Source organism: Theropithecus gelada, chromosome 7b, assembly GCF_003255815.1.
Source record: "Theropithecus gelada isolate Dixy chromosome 7b, Tgel_1.0, whole genome shotgun sequence".
Lineage (NCBI taxonomy): Eukaryota > Metazoa > Chordata > Mammalia > Primates > Cercopithecidae > Theropithecus > Theropithecus gelada.
The window spans coordinates 55373605-55398674 of NC_037675.1; positions in this window are offsets into that span (position 1 = coordinate 55373605).

A 25070-nucleotide genomic window follows, 5' to 3' on the forward strand; every position below is an offset into this window, starting at 1 on the left:
AGATAATGCCTAGGTATTTAATTTTATATGTGGCTATTATAAATGAGGTTACCTTTTTTGTTTTTCACATTGTTCACTGTTGACATATAGAAATACTACTGATTTTTATACGTTGACTTAGTATCATGCAACTTTACTAAATTTGTTTATCAGTTATAGTTTTCTTGTGGAGCCTTTAGGCTTTTCCAAACATAAGATCATATCATCTGCAAACAAGGATGATTTGACTTATTTCTTTCCAGTTTGGATACCCTTTATATCTTTCTCTTGTCTCAGTGCTCTGGCTAGCACTTGCTGTACTATGTTGAATAACAATGGTGACAGTGGGCATCCTTGTCATGTTCCAGATTTTAGAGGAAAGGCTTTCAGTTTTTCCCCATTCAGATGATACTATCTGTGGGTCTGTCATATATGGCTTTTATTATGTTGAGGTATGTTCCTTTTATCCTCGGTTTTTTGAAGGTTTTTTATCATGAAGGGATGTTGAATTTTATCATATGCTTTTTCAGCATCAATTGAAATGATTATATGGTTTTTTCCTTTATTTTGTTGATATGGTATATCACATTGATTGATTTGCATCCATTGAACCATCCTTGCATCACAGGAATAAATCCCACTGGGTGATGATAAATGATCTTTCTAATGTATTGTTTATGATTTCCTTGAATTTTATTGAAGATTTCTGCATCAATTTTCTTCAGAGATGTTGGCCTGTAGTTTGCTTTTTTGATGTGTCTTCATCTGGTTTTGTTATCAGGGTAATACTGGCCTTGTAGAATCAGTTTGGAAGAATTCTCTCCTCCTCTGTTTTTCAGAATAGTTTGAGTAGAATTGGTGTTAATTCTTTAAATGTCTGGTCCCAGGTTTTTCCTTAGTGGGACACTCTTTATTATGGCTTTGATTTTGTTACTTGTTATTGTTCTGTTCAGATTTTGGATTTCTCCATGGTTCAATCTTGGTATGTTGTATGTATCTAAGATTCTGTCAGTTTCTTCTATATTTTCCAATATATTGGCGTATAGTTGTTCACGGTAGCCACTAGTGATTCTTTAAATTTCTGAAGTATCAGTTGCAATCTCTCCTTCTTCATTTCTAATTTTATTTATTCAGATCTTCTCTCTTTTTTTTCTCAGTCTGGCTGAAGTTTTGTCGATTTTGTTTATCTTAAAAAAATAACTTTTTGTTTCTCTGATATTTCATATTGTATATTTTCATTTCAATTTCATTAATTTCTACTCTAATCTTTATTATTTCTTTTCTCTCCTAATTTTGGGTTTGGTTTGCTCTTGCTTTTCTAGTTCCCTTAAGATACATCATTAGACTGTTCATTTGAAGTTTTTCCTCTTTTTTGATGTATCCACATACAGCTGTAAACTTCCCCCTTAGTACTGTTTTTGCTGAATCCCACAGGTTTTGGTATGTTGTGTCTCCATTATCATTTGTTTCAAGAAATTTTCCATTTACTTCTTGATTTCTTCATTGACCCACTGGTCATTCAAGAGCATATTGTTTAATTCCCATGTATTTGTATAGCTTCCAAAATTCCTTGTTATTAATTTATAGTTTTATTCCATTGTGATCAGAGAAGATGCTTACTGTTATTTCAATTTTTTAAATGTTTTAAGACTTGTTTTGTGCCCTAACATATGGTCTGTCCTTGAGAATGATGCATGTGCTAAGGAAAAGAATGAGTATTCTGCAGTTCTTGGATAAAATGTTCTGGAAATATCTATTAGATCCATTTGATCTATAGTACAGATTAAATCTGATGTTTCTTTTTTAATTTTCTGTTTGGAAAATCTGTCCAATGCTGAAAGTGGGGTGTTGAAATCTCCAGCTATTATTCTATCTCTCTTTAGTTTGAATAATATTTCCTTTATATATCTGGGTGCTCCAGTGTTGGGTACATATATATTTAAAATTGTTATATTCTCTTGCTGAATTGAGCCCTTTATCATTTTATAGTGACCTTTGTCTCTTCTTATATTTTTTGTCTTTGAAATCTATTTTGTGTGATGTAAGTATAGCCAGTCCTGATCTTTTTTGGTTACCATTGGAATGGAATATCTTTTCCCACCCCTTTATTTTCAATCTATGTGTGTCTTTATAGGTGAAGTGTATTTCTTGTAGGCAGCAGACCAATGAGTCTTGTTTTTTCATCCATTCAGCCTATCTGTGTCTTTTGATTGGAAAGTTTCATTTACATAAAATGTTATTGATAAGTAAGGACTTAACTCCTGCCATTTTGTTATTTGTTTTCTGTTTGTTTTCTGGTCTTCTCTTCCTTCTTTCTTTCATTCCTGTCTTCCCCTAGTGAAGGTGGTTTTCTCTAGTGAATGATTTAGTTTCTTGCTTTATATTTTTTGTGTGTTCACTGTATGATTTTTGATTTGAGGTTACCATGAGGCTTGCAAATACCACCTTATAACCCATTATTTTAACCAGATAACAACTTAATACTATTTGCATAAACAAGGAAAAAGAAAACTATTAAAAACTCTATGCTTTAACTTTGTCTCCCCGCTTTTTAACTTTTTGTTGTTTCTCTTTTCTTCCGAGACAGAGTTTTGCTCTGTTGTCCAGGTTGGAGTGCAGTGGCATGATCTCGGCTCACTGCAACCTCCACCTCCTGGGTTCAAGCAATTCTCCTGCCTCAGCCTCCTGAGTAGCTGGAATTACAGGCACATACCATCACGCCAGGCTAATTTTTGTATTTTTCAGTAGAGACAGTGTTTCACCATGTTGGCCAGGCTGGTCTTAAACTCCTGACCTCAAGATCCACCCACCTCGGCCTCCCAAAGTGCTGGGATTATGGGTGTGAGCCACTGTGCTTGGCCTGTTGTTTCTCTTTATATCTTATTGTACTATGTCTTAAAACATTGTTGTAGTTATTATTTTTGATTGGTTCATCATTTAGTCTTTCTACTTAGGGTAAGAGGAGGTTACATACCACAGTTTCACTGTTATAATATTCTGTATTTTTCTGTGTACTTACTATTGCCAGTGAGTTTTGTACCTTCAGGAGATTATTTATTGTTCATTAATGTCCTCTTCTTTCTGATTGAAGTACTCCCTTTAGCATTTCTTGTAGGATACGTCTGGTATTGATCCCTCAGCTTTTGTTTGTCTGGGAAAGTCTTTATTTTTCTTTCAAGTTTGAAAGGTATTTCCACTGGATATACTAATCTAAGGCAAAAGGTTTTTTTTCCTTCAGCACTTTAAATATGTATTGCCACTCTCTCCTGGCCGGTAGAGTTTCCCCTGAAAAGTCTGCTGCCAGACACACTGGGGCTTCATTGTATGTTATTTCTTTTCTCTTGCTTGCTTTTCGGATCCTTTCTTTATCTTTGACCTTTGGGAGTTTGACTATTAAGTCTCCTTTGGAGACTACCTTAGAGGTCTCTGACAGACACACTGGGGCTTCATTGTATGTTATTTCTTTTCTCTTGCTTGCTTTTTGGATCCTTTCTTTATCTTTGACCTTTGGGAGTTTGACAATTAAGTCTCCTTTGGAGACTACCTTGGAGGTCTCCTTAAATTTGCTTAGTGCTCCATAACCTTCCTGTACTTGGATATTAATATCTTTCTCTAGATTTGGGAAGTTCTCTTTTATTATCCCTTTGAATAAACTTTCTACCCCTATCTCTTTCTCTACCTCCTCTTTAAGGCCAATAACTCAGATTTTCCCTTTTGAGGCTATTTCCTAGATCCTACAGGCATGCTTCATTGTTTTTTATTCTTTTTTCTCTCCTCTAACTGTATTTTCAAATAGCCTGTCTTCAAGTTCACTACTTTTTTCTTCTGCTTGATCAATTCTGCCATTAAAGGACTCTGATGCATTCTTCAATATGCCAACTGCATTTTCAGCTCCAGAATTTCTGGTTGATTCTTTTTAATTATTTCAATCTCTTTGTTAAATTTATATGATAGAATTCTAAATTCCTTCTCTGTGTTATCTTGAATTTCTTTGAGTTTCCTCGACTCAGTTATTTTGAATTCTCTGTCTGAGAGGTCAAATGTCTTATTTAGTGTCCTATTTAGTTCATTTGGTGAGGTCATGTTTTCCTGCATGGTGTTGATGCTAGTAGATGTTCTTCAGTGTCTGGGCATTGAAGAGTTAGGTAGTCTTCACTGTCTGGGCTTATTTGCAGCCACCTGTCTTGGGAAGGCTTTCCAGATATTTGAAAGGACTTAGATGTTGTTATCTAAGCTGTATCTGCTTTAAGGGGCACCCCAAGCCACAGTAACACTGTGGTTCTTGCGGACTCATAGAAGTACCACTTTGATGGTCTTAGACAAGATCTGGAAGAATTCTCTGGATTATCAGGCAGAGACTCTTGTTCCCTTCCCTTACTTTCTCTCAAACATAAAGTCTCTCTCTCTGTTCTGAGCCATCTAAAGCTGGGGGTGGAGTGACACAAGCACCTCTATGGCACTCACCACTGTGACCGCACTGGGTCAGACCAGAAGCCAGCACAGCACTGGGTCTAACCCAAGGCCTGCTATAACCACTTTCTGGCTACTGCCTATGTTCACTCAAGGCCACAGGACTCTACAATCAGGAGGTGGCAAAGTGAGCCAGGCCTGTGTCCTTCCCTTCAGGGTGGTAAGGTCCCCTAGGCCCTGGGCGGGTATAGAAGTGCTGTCTGGAGTCAGGGACTAAAGTAAAAAAAGACCTTAGAAGTTTACCTGGTATTCTACTGTATTGTAGCTGAGCTGGCACTCAAACCACAAGATATAGTCCCTCCCACTCTTTCGTCCCCTTTTCAAAGGCAGAGGAGCCTCACCCTACAGGCACCATCAACCCAGGCCATGAGGAGTACCAACAGACTACTACTGATGTTCCCTTACAGCCCAAGGTCTCTTCAGTCAGCTTGGCATGAATACCGCCTGGCTTGGGACTCATCCTTCAGGGAAGTGGTCTCCCTTCTGGCCCAGGGCAGGTCCAGAAATGCCATCCAAGAGTCAAGATTTATAATCGGGAACCCCACGAGCCTGCTTGGTTTTCTACCCCACTGTGACCATGCTGGTACTTAAGGTGCATGAAAAAGTCCACTTTACTTTTTCCTCTGCTTTTCTCAAGCAGAAGGAGTTTTGCCCTATAGCCACCACAGCTAGTTATGTGCTGAGTCTCACCTGAGACCAGCAGGTCTCAGAGGCTCACCCAAGACCTTTGATGTAGTACCTGGGTATCACTGCTGGTTATTCAGGGCCCAAGGGCTCTTCATTTAGCAGGTGATGAATGCTGCCAGGACTGGGTCCTTTTCTTCAATGTAGTGGGTTCCCTTCTGGCCCAGGGTGTGTGTACAAATGTCATCTGGGAGCTAAGGCCTGCACTGGGGATCTCACGACTTTGACCAGTGCCATATCTTGCTGTGGCTGAGCTGATATTCTAGATGCAAGACAAAGTCCTCCCCACTCTTCCTTCTCTTCTCCTCAAGCAGAAGGAAGAGGTCTCTTTTAGAGCCATGAGCTGTGCGCCCTGGGGTTAGGGGACAGGTGATGCCAGCACTCTCTTGGCTTTCCCTGGCTGGTGTCTCAGTATGTTCCATGCACCCCCCAGTCCACTGTCTCTGGGCCTAGTTCAGCACTAGGACTCACCTATGAGTTGCAGTCCTTATGGACTAGATTGCCTTTCAAGATTACCTGGAGACACAAAGCTGCTGGGCGTGGTGAAGGGGTGGCAACAATGATTCAGGACTGTTTTTTTCTATCTCTTCAGAGCCTCTTTCAGCAATATGAAGTTAAAACCAGGTACTATGAGTGCTCACCTGATTTTTGGTTCTTATGAAGGTGTTTTTCTGTGTAGATAGTTGTTAACTTGTCGTCCTTCTATGAGGGACAATCAGTGGAGCTTTCTATTCTGCCACCTTGTTCCCTAAAACAAATCTTTAAAATGGGGCCTACATACTCTGTAAAAAATTAGAATGAATTAAATTGGTGGCAAAATCATCTTAGTGAACACATTACACACCAGTACTAGAAGGCTGAGGATCAAGACACTGCATATTTTAACGAATGGGTCATGTAACCTATTTGGAGTATAGTGTTGATTTTATATATATCTATAAAATATATCTTTTGGTCAACAATTCTACACTTACAAATAAACTAAAAAACCATGGATAGACAAAGATTCAGCTACAAAGATGACAATTACTGCATTATTCATAATACAGTCATGAAAAATTAGAAACTACACATTAAGATATTGGTACATCCATACATGAATTATGCAGCAACTAAAAGTGATGATACAGAAGAATGACATAAGATATTCTCAATATATTAGGTTTTAAAATAAAAACAGCGTTCATGGCAAAAACTTATAGAGTATATATATACACACACACACATACATACTATGAATATATATATATATATATTCATAGAAAAGAGACTGGAGGGAAATTCATTAAGGTATTAATAGAATGGTGATAGAACTGTAGAATTTTTGTCTGTGTTTTCTTATCTTTCCTATGGTCATAATTGTCATAGATTGAGTTCCCTTTGCAAACAGTTTCTCAGATTTTCCTGCTCTCAGTAACAACGTCCATAAAAGACTGCTCACAGAAACAACACTTATAAGAAGTGAGGAAAGCAGGGTCAGGCAGAAGAGGAAGTTGAGCTGCAATTGCAATAGAGACCTCAACAGATCCCATAGGGAGTTCTGAAACTGGGGTGGCCCTTTAGAGGCTAGAAAGGTATTCCTTGTACCCCTATATTGACAAACCATTAAATATGAGCTACTCCAAGAAGGGATACGACCTCAGAGAGGTAGTTCCCTTCAGCTGAGAGCAGTGCCTGCTGAAGAACTCAGCTGTGACCTATTTGCAGGTAGCATTGCAGCAGCCAGGTGAAATGAGTGCCTAAATCTTTAACTGGATGTGGGAAATTGGGTGGCACACCACATCTATAACAATATACCTTGTGCTACACATATCCACTCATTTTCTCTATTAAATTTGCCCCATCTTTCTTTTTCTGGGGAAACTTACAAATGAAGGCTAATCAGACAAACAACAGCCCTAGCTACTGGCAGCTGGTCACAGAGCTACAGTTGATATTCATCACCTTCTTTCTCTATGTCTCAGTTTAAATTCTCCTCACTCTCACCTAGCATCTCTGCTGATTTAGTTGGTTTACTTGGCAGGGAGGAGGCGAGGAACTATATCCTTAACCCTAGTCAACCCTGGAGCCCTAATCACCATGCCCTGTCAGGCCATGACTGCTGAATTTACCTGTCTACTAACAAAATTGGGCATGGAAGTACCAATAGACAACTCAGAGGATCCAAATTCTTCCCTGAACCTACTTCGCCTAACGACCAGGGTCAACTAGCCCTGCCACTGGTGACTCCTTTCTTTGACTGATAGTCTCTTTGTCCTATAAATCTATAGAGACCAAGCAAACATAATTTAAGTTTAATAGTTTTTTTGTGCAGTGGTGCAATCTCGGCTCACTGCAAGCTCTGCCTCCCGGGTTCACGCCATTCTCCTGCCCCAGCCTCCCGAGTAGCTGGGACTACAGGCACCCGCCACCATGCCCAGCTTATTTTTTGTATTTTTAGTAGAGATGGGGGTTTCACCATGTTAGCCAGGATGGTCTCGATCTCCTGACCTCGTGATCCGCCTGCCTCAGCCTTCCAAAGTGCTGGGATTACAGGTGTGAGCCACTGCACCTGGCCTTAATAGTATCCTTACGTGTCCTCTGGTAGAAGCATTCTCCTCTGGGGATCACAACCTCTAGATAACAGAACTTAGAATTATGGGGACTGAAAATACGGATTCTCCAAGAGGCAGTAAATGGATGTTATGTAGGGCCACCCCTTTGTTCCTGAAGCCACATATTTTACCTATTAGGAATACAGAACCACATGATAGACATTGATTTGGGATAAAAGCCACATCCTTGAAGATGGCCCCCCATCCCTGTACGACATCATCCCAAAGCTGGCAACTCAGCTACACTTTCAAAAAGCTGTTTCATCCCACCATCTGACCAGCAGCTTCTGGGTGATGCAATATGTGACAGGACCAGAGATAATGCCACACCCCCACTGCCACTGCCATATTTCCTTTGCTATAAATTTGGCCTTTGGTCTAACATGCTGTTAGGCAGGATTCCCTGTCTGTGGATCACACACTCAGTAAGTCCTCAGATAGTGGGGCTGGTTGAGGCCCTGGGGACAGGAAAGCCATATTTATACCTGAAATATGTGTTGATTCCAATCAAGATAAGTTCTGTGTAGAAGGGGTCCAATATAACTAATTTGCATCAAATAACTGGTAGTTCTCCTTGAGCTGGACCTCAAGGCTGTTTCTCTGTTGGTCCTTGTAGCTGTCATGTTGGATTTTTGGCAGCAGCAAAAGCTAGATCAATATTAGTGAGTGAGAAACCATACTCTTAAATTAATGTATAGCCTCCCTTTCTGCCATCATAGCTATTCTGTTCATGCAACCTTGTTCCTACCCTGGGGTAACCAATGACAGAGACTGGCTGACATCAACTGACCAAATCATTCCATTTACTTGGGTGTTTCATTCCTTTTTGTTTGATTGTTTTGTTTGTTTTTTGAGACAGAGTCTCACTCTGTCGCCAGGCTGGAGTGCAGAGGTGCTATCTCGGCTCACTGCAACCTCCAACCTCCGCCTCCCGGGTTCAAGCAATTCTCCTGTCTCAGCCTCCCGAGTAGCCAGGATCACAGGCACATGACACTACACCCAGCTAACTTCTTGTGTTTTTAGTAGAGATGGAGTTTCATCACATTACCAGGATGGTCTCAATCTCTTGACCTTGAGATACGCCCGCCTCAGCCTCTTAAAGTGCTGGGATTATAGGTGTGAGCCACCATGCCCAGCCAGTTGTTTCACTCTTTTCCTTCACGTTCAGGAACACTGAAATGTGGTGCAAGTATCTTCACATTTAGTGCACACCTGCATAGGGTCATCCATATTTCTCTTCCCCATATCTGCTTGTTCCCAACATTCTAATCACTCTCCTTCAGACCCCTGACCATTTAGTCAAGCCATTTGCAACTGCCCATGAGGCAGTAGATATTTACTCCTTTGATCACTTCTTGTACCATACAAAGAGGAAGATGGGCTACACTGCCCAAAGCTGTGTTCACTGGAAAGATTCCTCTTTACATAACCACATACAAAACCAACATATCCACAACCAAACTTGCCTTTCTTTGTCAACTGATCATATGAGACTATGTATGTAGCCCTAGGCGTAAGATGAGGGAGCAGAAATGGTGCAAGAGTAGTGGACGGCATGGGAGTCTGGGCTACTTGCTCATGCAGCCTTCTTGTGCCCTCTGTCCCTGCTCATGCTCAATACAAGATGTGCCACTTCTATATCTGGATTGCTGTTGGATTGTAATTTATAACTTAGTGGGTCTGATAGAACTCAAGTAAGGTAGACAGTTCAGGTCACATGGCCACTCAAAGTTCCGTGATTAGGTGCTCTGTTTCTACCAGAACCCAGAGGCACACAAGGATCTGATTTCCAATTAGTACCTAATGCTCCACCATAGATGGTATGGCATAGCTTCAGAGCCCTATGTGTGTACATTGTCAGGAACCCTGGAAATATTATTGGTCTGTCTCCTCTACCATCCCTTTCAAAGCATGGCTAGGATTGCACACCATACAGGCTGACCATTTTCCAGATGATATAAAGGCTTGTGAGCCTCTTCTAGATGGTTTAAACTCAAACAATACACTAGTAGAACTGAATGTGTCTGGCAATCTAGATGCTGCAAAGGTCAAGCCACATCAGAAGCTGGTGGTGGAAATAGAAACATCCTGAGTATTTTCAGAAAGCACACATCACAATCTGTAACAATAAGAACAATAAAACAGCCATAGTGATGAATTGTGCATGTGCTAAACAATCACATTGTTTCATTATTTTATTTAATCCTCACAATAATCACATGTGTGAAGTAGGGGCCATTTTTCTCATTTTTGTAAATACAAAAGGTAAAGCATTGTAAGCCCCATGCCCGGCCAAATTATTTAATATGCTTTTTAAATTATTTTCAAAGCATATTAAATTATTTAAAAGCATATTAAATAATTTGGCCGGGCATGGTGGCTTACACCTGTAATCCCAGCACTTCGGGAAGGTGAGGTGGGAGAATTGCTTGAGGCCAGGAGTTCAAGGCTGCAGTGAACCATGATCATGCCACTGCACTTCAGCCTGGGCTACAGAGTGAGACCCTGTCTCAAAAAATTAGTTAATTAGTTAATTAATTTAAAAATAAATATTAAATAGTTTTTCCAAGTCACACAGTAAAAGTGGCATATCAGGGATTTAAACACAAACTCATCTGACTCTAAACACTAGGTTCTTTCCCACTGTATTGTAACCACTCCTCAAATTATGAAATTCTCCCCATGAGATAAGCTTTCAATATTTTCTATTGATTCTTGGTCATCTTCTAGGGAAAACAAGTGAATCTGGAAAGTTAAGGTGAGTTACATAAAATCTTTAACATTTCTTTATAGCATTTCCTGATTAGAATCTATTTGAGACAAACATTTCTTCTAGCCAATGTTATTTTGTGACCAATTCCTACCATGGCAAGATAATGTAATGGATACCTTATGAATCCATGTTACAATTTGACTATAAAATGTGTTTTATTGTGCATATATTATAGTGCCAACTGGAGAATTCGTCAGAATAAGCTAACTGCTAATAACAAATAATTCCTGAATCTCAGTGGCTTCATATAGCAAAAGTTTATTTTTTTCCTATTCATGCAAATGTAAGGATATTCTTTGATGGGCATCATTTCTGAGTAGCTCATCCCCAAGTGATGACTCAGGTATCCAGTCTCCATTAATCTTGTAAGGCACAATCTTCACGCAGTCCCTCCAAGGTTGCCATGAAAGGTAAGGAGAGTATGGACAAGGCACATAGAATACTTAACCACCTTAGCCAGGAAGTGACATGCATCATTTCCATTTATAGACCATTGGCCAGAACTTGTCACATGGTCACACCAAATCAAAGAAGCTGGGAAATGGAGTCCCCAGTTGGGCAGTTGCAACATACCCACAACTCTACGTTATAGGAGGGTCCATGTCTCAGATAGTCACTCAGCTGTTTCAGCCACAGCTGGTGTCAGCTGATCTGGGTTTGCAAAAAGCTTTTTAAAAGCAAGATTACTCAAATAATTTTCTTTACTAGACACTGACACCATAACTAGTTGTGATACAAATCAATATGTTGTCCCATGCATTTTGTTGGATGAATTAACCAGACTGCAGTGGGTTGAATGGTGGCCCCCCAAAAAAGATATGTCCACCTGGAACCTATGCATATGACCTTATTTGGAAAAGGGTCTTTTCAGATAAAATTGAGTTGAAGATCTTAAGATGAGATCATCCTAGATTAACTGGGTAGACCCTAAATTCAATGATATCTGTCATTAAAAGAGAGAGAATGGAATAGAGAAGAGAAGAAGGCCATGTGCAGATGTAGGGAGAGATTGGAGTGATGCCACCACAAGCCAAGAAATGCCTGGAGCCACTACAAGCTACATGAGGCTCCCCCAGATATTTCAAAGGGAGCATGAATGGCCCTGATGACAACTTGGTTTTGGACTTCTGGCCTCCAGAACTGTAAAAGAACACATTGCTGTTGTTTTAAGCCCCGAAGTTTGGGGCACTTTGTTATGGCAGCCACAGGAAACTAATACACAGCCTAAAGTAGTATGTTATGAACTGAACTGTGTCCCTCCAAATTTCATGTGTTGAATCCCTAATATGGTAGGACTTGTGTCCTTACAAGAAGAGCAATACACACCAGGGGTGCATGCGTACAGAAAAAAGGCTGTGTGAGGACACAGCAAGATGACAGCCATCTATAAGCCAAGGAGAGGCCTCAGGAGAAACCACACCTATTGACATCTCCATCTTGGACTTCCAGCCTCCAGAACTGTGATAAGTATATTCCTGATGTTTAAGCCACCAGATGGTGGCATTTTGTTATAATAGCCTTAGTAGACTAATACAAGATGTGCCAGAGAGACTTTGTAGAGGTAAAACTTCTAATGAAAGAACCAGAAGGCCCAGAATGTCCACATTTGAGAGAGTACTTCTAATTTAATAAACAAATAAATATAATCATAGGCCAAAAGCATGTGTGATGTAGGCTTCTTACCTATGATACGTGCTTAGTATAGTACCTAGTACAGAGTAAACACTATTTCAGCAATTTCAACATTAACATTTTTTCATTTCCAAAACAAGTTATATACAGCCAATAAATACATTTTCCCTTAAAAATCTACTTTTAAATAATGATTTTTCTTATAATTTAGGCATCTTATAATCAAGGAAATAAAGTATATACAAGCACAATATTAAGCAATTCACATGCTGTATTGCCTTTAATACTCCCAACAATCCTAAGGTTTGGGTGCTGTTAGTGGAGCACTGGCAATGGCCTGTACCAGCTCAAGAGAGCTAATTGTGCTCATCTTTCCCCAACTCTGGTTGGCAACTTGAAATCAGCCACAGTGCAAGTATTTATGCAATGGAAATTGCCATTTATCAATGTACCACTAGACTAGAGACTATTATTATTCCTACCATATAAGTAAGGAAACAGAGATGCTTACTAAGTTGCCTTAGTTAATGCTAAGCAGCAGATCTCAGATTTCAACCCAGGTAGATGGAATTCCCAAAGCACAGGCTCTCAGTGCCATTGCTAGGCTGCCACCCACTTGAATAGTATTTAACATAAAGCCATAGCTATAGTAGTAATTCTGGAACTTCCTAAATACCATAATAACAGCAATGTCTCCTTTGTTCAATTAGTTAAGTTTTGAAGATTATATTGGTCTTCTACCATCTGGCACACATGACAAAAAGTAAAGCCACTACTAGGTAAAATGGAAATGAATTTGTCAAGTTATATGGGCACCTGGTTGTCACATCATTAAAAATAATACATGTAATAAGATGCTGTTGAGATACCTAACAATAGTACCATAGGTTTACCTCTATTGAAACTAAATAATCCAACAATGTAAATTCCTTGTTCTTTAAATAATAACCTTATTTAAAGTTATACAGTACATATAGTACATAATCAACAGTAATGCATTCTTTAAATGAGATATTTATCATTGTCTTCCTACAAAGTTTGGATTATGGTTGTTATTCAGGAATGTATAAACTATGGACTGGGGAGGGAGTTATCTCTCTTTTTTCTGGTGGTGAGGGAAGACAGGATGTAATCTAACTTTACTTCTACTTCCAAAGATCAGCAAGTTTACAACTGTAAGCAAGAAAGGAATTTGGTCCCACTTAAAATGCCTGCAATTACTGATTTTGACTAAAAGCTAGAGGGAAAAAAAGCTGCTTCAAGGGAATATAAAACTCCCCCAAAGGCCAGAAAATAGATTGCATTTATTTTTTTTTGCAGCTCACAAATATTTCATTTTTTTAGAAGTTTACAAAAAAGAAAAAAAAAAAAAAAAAAAAAAAAGAATACTAGACTCTTTTACCCTATTCCCTAAAGTCAATGGGATAAACAGTTCCCAGCCACTCCCAGTCACTTTCGCGAACCTAAGAAAATGCTGTTGTCTCTTTAAAAACAAGAGATTGAGAAAGGAAAGGCAAAATCTGAGATCCTATGACTATTAGCTCATGGAAGCATGCAGATTCTAGCTTGTTTCCAAATCTTTGGTTGTGGAAGAGAAGCAAGAAGGACCTTCCTTCCTTTCTTTCTTCCTTCCTTTTTTACTAACTTAGAGAAATTGATAAGTGGGACAGTAGGGAAAAAAAATGCTTGTCACCACACAATGGACCATAAGTAATGTTAAAAACAGGACAGAGAGGTTAGGGTCATCAACACTCCTTGCTAATTACTCATCTTTTTTCCACTCTACATTCTTAAAGGTTTCTTGAAATGAAAACAAAGGAATCCAACCAAAACCAACATTTTGATGAGTAAAGTGTAAATGAATGAGAAACAGATGGGCTTGGTTTTCCCAGGAGTCTATAAATGAAGGGCAAGGTACTTGGGGCAAAATGCACTGGGGCTTCACTGGCAAGTTCTTTGCTCTGTTAACAAACCAAAAATGCAGCCAAAGTTCATGCACCCACATCTCCACACATTGGCAGGACTCAGAATGAAGGATCTGGATGCCAAAGAAGCAGGCTTTGGAGACCCCCAGGACATTGTTCAACACCTCACAAATCATATTTTACAGGTGCCAAAGGCAGTTGCAAATCTCACATGTGCAGCCAGAAGTTTTCATTCAAGAACCCAGCAATTTTGGCTTTGATCAGAAACCACAGATTGGTGTAAACATTTCTCTTGCCACGTTTTATGATATTTATGCTTTGCGTGGATCCTCCTGGTCTTATGATCACAAAGTGTTCTGCAGGCATCTACCGCCACATCGTCTTCACCTTAGCCTTCAGGTGGAGAAACAAGGCATAAGTAGAGGAAGCATGATGTGCCAGAGGTCATTCCCTAAATCAGAGGGGAAGAGCTCTTCTTTGTGCATCTAGGCCAAGGCTGAATGCCCCTCCTGTTTCTCCTTGGGATTAGTATCTCCCTGCTGTCTTCAAAACATGTATATATCAAGTTACAGCTCAGAAAGAATGCATTTTTGGTTTTTCATTTGGGGGTAAGTGTAGGCCCCCAAACCACGGATAATTTGAAAACCATCCAAACTGACTTTAAGATTTTTGAAAATAATTTATTTGGCAATCCTAAGACCCAGGATTGGCCATTTGGCCAAAGTAACATTCCCTTCAGTGCAAATACTACAATTAATGGGCCACAACGTCCTCCGCTCTAGAGCAACATAAGCGGCCAGCTGCTGAAGAACGCTGTGCGGTCTTTCAGTGTAAACGCCACTGATATCATCACCATCAGAAGGCTATAAAACTGATTGATTATAAACACAGCTCTCATTTGTTTACAGCTTACATTTTTGGGTTCGTGGTAATTAGCACATTAGCCGTCTCTCTGGGTGAGGGCTCACAGGTGCTGGGAGAGAGCCTTCCAAGGGAAACCAAGCCAGGAGGAGACCACGAAACCTTTCGCAAAGCAAGCACTGGCCTTTACCAGAAACAGACTGGGAAAATGCTGATTCTGCTGAGTGCAGGGTAGTTGGTAACACCTATGTGGGGTCACCCGTAAGGGAGGGCATTTAACTCCCATAAGCAACTTCTTCTAACAAGTTAAGGTAAGGTTGGAAAAAATCCAAGACATGTTAGAAATGTGCGGGAGATGTCCTCTGTGAGGAGCCCACAGCTGCTAGAGCCTTTTAAGATTCCTTCCCTTTCTCTCAGGTCAGCAAAGACAGATAAAGATCACCCTTGCAAGTGGTAACTGGTACTTAGTTTCTTTCAGTTATAGTTAAAATAAACTCTTTTAGTCTTATAAAGATGCTGCTTCTCAGACACTCAGAGAAAGCAGTCGGCTCGGCTGTCTCCCCTGGATCTTTATTCTTGTCTCAGTTCCTGCCCCTTCCAGTTTTGCTGAGCTTTCCACCATCAAGGCAGGTTTTATTTGTACAGCTGGGGCCATCAGATTGGTGCAGATTGTCTAATTAGTCAACCAAGCCTCTTGGGTAGGCGAGTTTTCCATATTAGCCTCTGTGAGAACTCCGGAGAGCCTAAAAAGCTTCTTAAATCATTAAAAGGATATCCTTTTAAAGGAATGTGCTCATGATTTGGTTGTGAGATCAGAGAACTAGCCTTTTAAAAACAAACAAACAAACAACAAACAAAACCTGTTCTACTCAATTCCTAAATCTTTTTGCCTAGCACAAAATTCTTTTCAGTATCTTGTGGTGAACTGTTAACAAGTCAGGGGCTCTGGATCTGAATATGGAACATTGAAATTTCTTCGCAGGCCACATTCATGGTCAGAAATTTGAATTCTATTTTCCATTCATGATATTATTTTAATAATTAATATTCATATTGAGTTTTACAGTTTGCTAAGTTCCTTTACCTATATTATCTCTTTTGATCTTCATAGCAATGCCATGAAGTTGGGCAAGCACCACAATATCTGCATTTTATAGTTTAGGAAACAGACTCAGGAAGATTAACTGACCTATGCCAGATGCCAAAAAGCAGTAAAATGCTAAGTCTGCTCATTTGAAATTCACTTTCTGTGACCTTCGTCACACAATTTGTGGGAGTCTTAATATGAAGGATATTCCTTTGAAGTCTTTGTTTTGTCTGCTTTCCAAACTTTAGCTGCTAGAATAGGAGAGTTGGCAGCTAATTTCTTGGTGTAGAGAAGTAGCTGCAAATAATCATCAAGTGGTCTTTCGGTATTTCAACTATCTGTAAATATCTAGTTAAAACACTACAGATATATTGTGAAAGAGCTCAAATAGGAGCATGTCCTTCCTTCATCAAGTTGCCGAAGTTCAATTTATGTTGTATTACAGTGTTTCCATTGGCACTGCATATTGATTATTTCCACAATTTTTAAAAGATATGCTCAATGCTTATATTTCATTGACTTTACTTGCTGTAGTGATTACTTGAGGGATTAGACTGAAATTTTAGTATTTTTGAAACCTTAAGGGCAAGAAATAAAAATGTCAGATTAATTAATCAATATTTCCAGATAAATTTGTTCTCATAAAGAAATTCTAAGAATCAAAGAATAGGATTTGGGGCAATATCTCCCATTGGGATGATTTCCACTCCAAGCAAATGAAGTAAAGATGGGTTTTGATTAGTTCAATCATTCAACTTATTTTTATCAGCTTCTATCACATAGTAGGCACTGTGCTAGTTCTAGGGATGTCAGAGTGAGTAAGAGGAGATCAGGTACTGTTATCCTAGAAATTCTAGTCTAATAAGGAGCATTCCTTGGGGAGCCTCTCCAGCTGCCAAGAGATGCCCTACTTCTTTGCTCTCATAACACCATGTGCATATTGCATTTCCTTACATTTGACACACCAAATAATAACTTGACTTGATCTGTTGGCCACCTTTCTATCTTACTCATAATCATGTCCCTGGTCCCTGGGTCCTTGACTGGCATGCAGTAGGTTTAGTAAATACTTCAGTGAATAAATGAATCTTATTTCATGCTGGATTAGAAATCCAAACCAAATGTCATGAAACCAGCTTATCTATATAGCCTAGTGTGATGCCTTTAGAAGACCCCCTTGTCAAAACTGACTTTCAGAATTTGTTAGGACACATAAAACACACTTTGTAGCTGGGGAAGATTGGGCACTATTACAACTCATTGAATACGCATTTTTAAAAATTCCTCTCTACCTCCATTTATCCTCCTCCTCTTCTTAGCATCTCTCTACTTTTCCAGCTGTTACTTTCTTTAGCTACCTTTCACTTGCTGCTTCATAGCTAATGTTGTAGCTGTACCTTCTGCCCTTCACATGTCTAATTATTCTCATCCTTCATCACCCCTTTAACTTTTTTCCATATTTCATTTTAACTTACAAGAGTTCATTCTCAACAACTGCTAGAGAGGAAATCATCAATAATCCCACTCTATAATATTAGGCAGAACTCAAGCCTTAGGTTTTCCTGGTGAGCTCTTTGATAAAAACACAACGTAAATTTTTCAGGTAGAAAGTCCCATGAAGAACAGAAGGTGTAGCCACACAAGTGAGCCACATAGACAGGTCAAAGAGAGATCTTGCTCCAGGTCTGAGTTAGCTGTATAGACCAGACCAGTTTTGTCAGGATATCTGACATGATATGATGTCTAGATGATGATAAGAGATGATAAGACCTAGGGAAGTCAACTCAGCCTAACCAAGCCCAAAGAATTCAAATGCCATTTACTTCCTTTAAAATGAGATTTACAACTTCTCAACAGATTAAATTCCCAGTTTTTCTAATTAGTCCATTTTTGTTTGTTTCCACTTGTTTTTGTAGGCAGATATACATAAGAAGCTAAATCATAATCCACTTCCTCATTCAGCACAGAATTAGTGCAAGGTGAATTGATTGGATTCAAGAGGCATTTATCCACTTCGCTTAAAAATTCTGGAGATGAACTGAAAAGTATTCAGAGTATACCTCTTTCACAGATGCAGTCACAGATCACCCATTTTCTGTCACCACAATCTTCCACATGGATATCATAATATTAATTTCTCTTCATCTAGGTTGATATACTTTACTAGCTTAAGGCTTGATTGTAATATGCATATAACCACAGATACCTAATAAGTACCTACTAAGGGCCAGGCACCATGGCAGGATCTTAGGACACAAAAACAAATGAGACAAGGCATAGGTCCTTGAATCTAGTAGAAGGAAACAGCCATATAAACAAATAGATGTCTAAAAAAGATGTTATAGATACTTTGAAGGAAGTCCATGCCAGGTACTGAGTTCAATTCTAGCTGACTAGGGTGGGGTGTGGCTGGTTAGAAAAGGTTTCTTAGTGGCAAATGTCTTCAGTTGTATATATGAATCAGCTAAAGGGAGGAGGAAGGAGAACGTTCCAGCCACAAGGAATACCATGGGCAAAGACTGTCATTAAATAGTTTTGTATGTTTGAAGAATTTCCACTGGTTTGCAGAAATTCAGAAAAAAAAATACATAAGCCTATTTCTTATGTAGGCTAAACATAAGAAATAATGAGCTAAGTTGTATGCATGTTAAGTTACAGATGTCCATTGGAAAACTCTAGCAGAAAGATCCATTAGGCAGTTAGATAATAGGTTTGGAGATGGAGAAGAAAGTAGAGCAGGAAACAGAGATTTGAAAATCATCAATACTCATGTTGAGTTGCAGTCTGGGGAGTGAATGCAATTGCCCCCAAGAGGGCATCCAGAGTAAAAACTGGGAAACAATTGAAAATCGTTTCAAAAAATGACAACTGGGAAACAATTTAAAAGGCAAACAGAAAAAGAGGTAGCCATGATGGAGACTCAAAGGGATTCAAAGTACGTGGTTTGAGAACCAAGAAAGGAGAGAGCTCTAGGAAGGACCAGAAAAGACAAGAACTGGGAAAGGCCTGTTGGATTCTGCTATAAATGGGTCACTATGGCCTTTGACAAAGTGGTTTAATATAGAATACCTTAGACAGAAGCTCATGTTAGCAGACTAAAGGATGAAGCACACAAGTAGGCAGATGATGTGTAGCTATTGTTTGAGGAGATCAGCTTTAAAGGAAAGGAAAGGAGTATGAGCCAGAGAATTAACAGATTTTTTTTCACCAATTTTATTCAACATTTTACTGGCAGACCTATCCATTGGAATAAAGCTATTTAAAAAAACCCAAAGTCCTAAATCTTGGAAGAAAGAGGTAAAGCTGTTCCTACTCACAAATATGATGTTTTTTTGTAGAAAATCTTAGGGAATCTATAAAACAATTACTGGAGTAATAAATGAGTCTAACAAGGTCACAGAATACAAAGCTAATCAACTGCATTCTTATATACTACCAATAACAATTTGGAAAATAAAGTTTTTTAAAAACCCAATTTCAGTAATAAATAAAACAAGAAAAACCCTGGAAATAAATCTAACAAAAGATATATAATACTTCTACACTGAAAACTATAAAATATTGCTGAGAGATAACAGAAAAGTTCAAAATAAATGAAGAGATAAACTATGTTCATGGATTGAAAGACTAATTAAGTGGTGCACAATTACTCAAAATAGAAGGAAGAAACGCTGGTTAGGCAATCAATCAGTCAGAGAGATAACCCTGAGAAGCAATAAGCTTTCCATTTTTAAAAAGTTCACTGCACTTAGGGTCTTACCACCACGTGAAATATGCTGTGTTGGGCAGCTCCAACTTGGATTAATTTGTGGTCTCACCCTCCTTTCCCGCAATAAAATCCCTCATCCCAGTTGCTGAACTGTCTTTAATATATTCATTTTTAATAAGAATTTATTTGGTTTATCCATCTATCCCACCCCAATACTTGCTCCAAATAGTATATGATCCTTATGTTCAAGGCCCCATCATATTCATTTTGTCAATAGTGCAGGGCACATATTAAGTGTTCAACACATGTTTGTTGAGCTGGGAAAAGACAATAAAAAGAAACTATAATTCAATATACATTCCTTACAATATTTTAAATTTATATATGCATATAATAATAAGAATCTATTATTTTTCTTTCCTACTCCTAGATCACAAAATGCCACCAGTTCAAACAATGTTTAAAATCTTAAGAAATATTAACTGCCTTTAACTCAAGGCAGTATGGTGCTCTTTGATGAAGAGCTGGAGCTAATAGTAACTTGGTCACTCAATCACTCAGGCATTGTTAGCCCTATTTTAAAAACGAGTAAACCATAGCTTACAGTAATTCAGTTACTGATAGAATTAAATGAAAGAACCCCAAATATAGTACACTTTCAGTAATTATTCTCTATTTTAGTTAAAGTTATATGTTGTGAGCTGTATGTAAGCAATACATTTCCCTAAATAGTGCGTAATTATTCTTTCCATAGACTGTTTACCTTGAATTATAGTCAGCCACAGTGTTAAAAGCAGATGTTAGTCACTTCCTTAAAAGTCTTCATCCCCAAGATCTCAGGTCCTACAACTCTTGGTTTTTCCTAACCTAAGTCATCCTTCTATTTTCCCAACCACTGTGTTAGCTTCCCTCTCTTCTTCAACAGACTCTAAGCTGCATGATTCTGTTTTATCTTCGCTAAGCATGGTTTCCTTCAAATAACTTAATGGAATTCATTTGCTTATTTGTTATTCATTCAAAATCTAATGGGAACCTCTGTCAAGCTGCTTCTAATCTTGTCTTCTTTTTCCTTTTGTCTGACTTGCCTACTATACAGGAAGTTCCAAATCTGTTTTACTCACCACTGTATCTCCAGCTCCTATCATAGGATCAGACACATAATATATACTCAGTAAAACTCGGTGAAGGTGTAAATAAATGAAAGAATTAACATATAAGATTTCCACTTCTGCATAAAAGTACAAGGAGCTCCATGAAGCCACTCTCCAGTGAAACTGGTGAAAATTATAATTAGGAAAAAAAAAAAGAACACTTAAAGGAAATGGTTCTAAGGGCTTGCAAATGAAGAAACATTTATTCAATAAAATCTACTAAAACCCAGTAAGAACTGCAACAGTGTGTAGGATTTGAATGAAGAATCATACCCTCCCTCCTCCTAGCAGTGAAACAGAAACTCCACTCCTGACTTGGTATAGCCAAAAATACAAGGCTTCCTCTCTCTCAAGCACCCAGTCAGAGGCTATTTCCCAGGAGGCAAAGGATGTCAGCAATTCTCATCCTGCCCTCAGCAACAGCCTCAACTGTTGCTGAGGCTAAATTCTTGGAAGGTGCAACAGTGAGGTGGGAGCTCCCATTTTCTGCCCAACCCCCAACTCATGGGATGAACATGGTGCCACTGAGAATAACAGAGCTCTTAATGTCCTAACTGCAGCTCATGGGGTAGGGGTTCCAAACCAAGGGAGGCAAGCTGAAGACACCAGGGTCTGCTGCCTCCATCCACTGAGCACTTAGCTCTGAAAGCAGGCCTGTCACTCAGAAGGAACTATTTATTGTCTCCACCCCTCCTACTCCATTTGAGAGCTCCCAAATCTCCTTCCCAAGGAATTTACTTCATTTGCAACAAAGCGTGGAGTTTAGCCCCAAGGGCACTGTCAGAAATAGTGGGAATTGTGGTGAGAAGAAATTGGGAAGAGATTGATAGATTCAATTGAAGGCGACTAGTTCACTGAAAAGAAATGGGAAAACAGACAGCTGGGAAGAACAACTGGAGTTCGAACAAATCCCAAATACTGCCTTCTGCAACTTTATCTTCCAAGGAGCCTGAATTTAATTGAATTAGTTTATGAAGCAATTTATACCCCAAGACACTGTTGAAAACAATAGAGCAATCAGCTGGCAATTAGTAGTGCTTAATAGCTGGATGTGGTCAGAGAAAGAGACTATCAAAGACTGTCACTGCCAAAACCACTTTCATCTTAGGGTGACTGTAGGCATCATACCCAAGATTGTGTCCCCTGAGGAGCAACATCAGAGGCTTCACACTGTAGGGGGGAAATAGACTGCACTAAAGTAATCCAGATAGTCATTAAATAAGTACACAAGCAAATAACAATAATAAGTCCCACAGTGGGGAATGAGTACCCAGAGTTGCTACAATATATTATCTAATATGTTGAGTTTTTATTTTTAAAATGGGACATGCAAATAAACAGGAAAGTATGATTCATTCACCAGAAAAAAGTAGGAAACAGAAACTGCCTGTGAGAGCAACCAGATGTTAAATTTAACAATGACTTCAAAGTAGCCATTATAAATGTGTTCAAAGAGCTAAAGGAAATCATAATTAAAGAGCTAAAGGAAGGTCTGATGACAATGTTGCATCAAATAGAGAATCTCTATAAAGAGATAGAAACCGTAAGGAAAAAAACAATGGAAATTCTGGAGTTGAAAAGTACAATACCTGAAATTTTAAAATTCACTAGAGGAGCTCAACAGTAGATTTGAACTGGCAGAACAAATAATTAGCAAACTTGAGATAAATTGATAGAGATTATACAATCTGAGGAACAGAGAGAAAAAAGAATGAAGAAAAACAAATAGAGTCTTAGAAGATGTGAGACTCCATTAAGGATATCAATATACTCATAATGTGAGTATCAGTGAGGAGAAATACAAAGGGAAGAAAAAATATTTAAAGAAATAATAGCTGAAAAGTTCCCCAGTTTATTGAAAAACATTAATCTATACAACCAGGAAGCCCCAAGAAATCCAAGTAGGATAAACACGGATCTGCAAATTGATACATTGTAGTAAAAATGTTGAAAGCCAAAGACAACAAGGAAATCCTGAAAACAGAAAGCAAAAATTAACTCATTCTCATACAAGGGAACCCCAATAAGGTGACAGCTGACTTCTCATCAGGAACAATGGACTCCAGAAGGTAATGGGATAATACATTTAAAGTGCTCAGAGAAAAATAGCTGTCAGATAAGAATATTCTATCCTACAAAAGTATCTTTCAAAAATGAAGGCAGAATAGATTCCCAGATAAACAAAAACTGAGAGAATTTGTGTTTTTTTTTTTTTTTTTTTTTTGAGACGGAGTCTTGCTCTGCCGCCCAGGCTGGAGTACAGTGGCCGGATCTCAGCTCACTGCAAGCTCCGCCTCCCGGGTTCACGCCATTCTCCTGCCTCAGCCTCCCGAGTAGCTGGGACTACAGGCGCCTGCCACCTCGCCCGGCTAGTTTTTTGTATTTTTAGTAGAGACGGGGTTTCACCGTGTTAGCCAGGATGGTCTCGATCTCCTGACCTCGTGATCCGCCCATCTCGGCCTCCCAAAGTGCTGGGATTACAGGCTTGAGCCACCGCGCCCGGCCTGAGAATTTGTTACTAGCAGACATGACTTACAAGAAATACTAAAAAAATTTCTTCAGGTTGAAAGCCCCAGATAGGAATTCAAATCCACATACTAAAAAACAAAAAGAACCAGTAAAGGTAATCATGTAACTATAAAAGACAGTATAAATGCATATTTTTCTCCATTTCTTAACTGATTTAAAAAAAAAAACAATTGTATAAAACAGTATGTTAAAAAAAGTATTGTTGGGCCAAAACACATAGAAATGTAACATATTCGCCAATATTCTCACAAAGGAGATGGGTGTAAGCAAAGCTCTGTTGGACTAAAGAAATGACTACAGATGACTCAGGTCTACAGGAACAAATAAAGAAAATAAGAAATGATAAATGAGAAGATTAATATAACAAAAGTATATATACTTGTTCTCCCATCTTCTTTCAGCTTCTTTAAGTCATAAAATTATATAAAATAAGTTATAATAATATATTTTGAGGTTTGTAATATTTATAAAAGTAAAATGTATAATAATAATATGCATAACAAATATAAATATAATACAATATATAACAAAAAGGAAAAAATATAATAGAGCTATATGGAAATAATGTTTCTATATCACACTGAAATTAAGTTAGTATAAATCTGAAGTAGATTCAACAATAGATAAAATCAACAAAACTAAAAGCTGATTCTTTGAAAAGATTAACAAAATTGACAAACCTCTAGCTAGACTGACTGAGAAAAATACAGAGAAAACCCAAATTACTAGATTCAGAAATGAAAGAGTGGGTATTACAACTGATCTTACAGAAATAAAAAAGATTATACAGGAATACTATGAAGAATTGTGTGCGAATAAATCCGACAACTTAGATGAAATGAACAAATTCCTAGAAAGACACAAACTATTGAAACCAACTCAAGAAGAAATAGACAATATGAATATACCTATAACACAAGTAAAGAGATTGAATTAGTACACAAAGAAAAGCCCAGGTCCAGATGGCCTCACTGGTGAATTCTACCAAACACTTACTTAAAGAAGAATTGATACCAATCCTTCAAAAACTATTTCAAAAAATACAAGAGGAGGAAACTCTTTCCAACTCACTCTATAAGGCCAAAACCCTCTATTACCCTGAAAATGAAACCAAAGACATCACAGAAAAGAAATCTACAGACCATTATCTGTTATTAATATGGACACAAAAATCCTCAAAAAAATAGTAGCAAATGGAATTCAGCACCATATCAAAAGAATTATAAACCATGACCAACTAGGATTTATCTCAGGATGCAAGGTTGGTTTAACAACTGAAAATCAATTAATGTAATACACCATATCAGCAGGATAAAAAGCAAAAACCATATCATCATCTCAATAGACAGAGTAAAAGCATTTGAGAAAATCTAAAACCTTTTCATAACAAAAGCACTCAACAAACTAGAAATAGAAGAAAACTTTCTCAGCTTGATAAAGGGCATCTACAAAAACTCGCAGCAAACATCATGCTTAATGGTAAAATACTAGATCTTTTTTCCCTAAGCTCAAGAACACAACAAGGATGTCCATTCTTGCCACTTCCATTCAACATTACACTAGAAGTCTGAACTAGGGTAACTAGGCATGAGAAAAAATAAATAAATAAAAGGCATCCATATTGGAAAGAAAAAAGTAAAACTATCTCTATTTGCAGATGGCACAATTTTGTATAT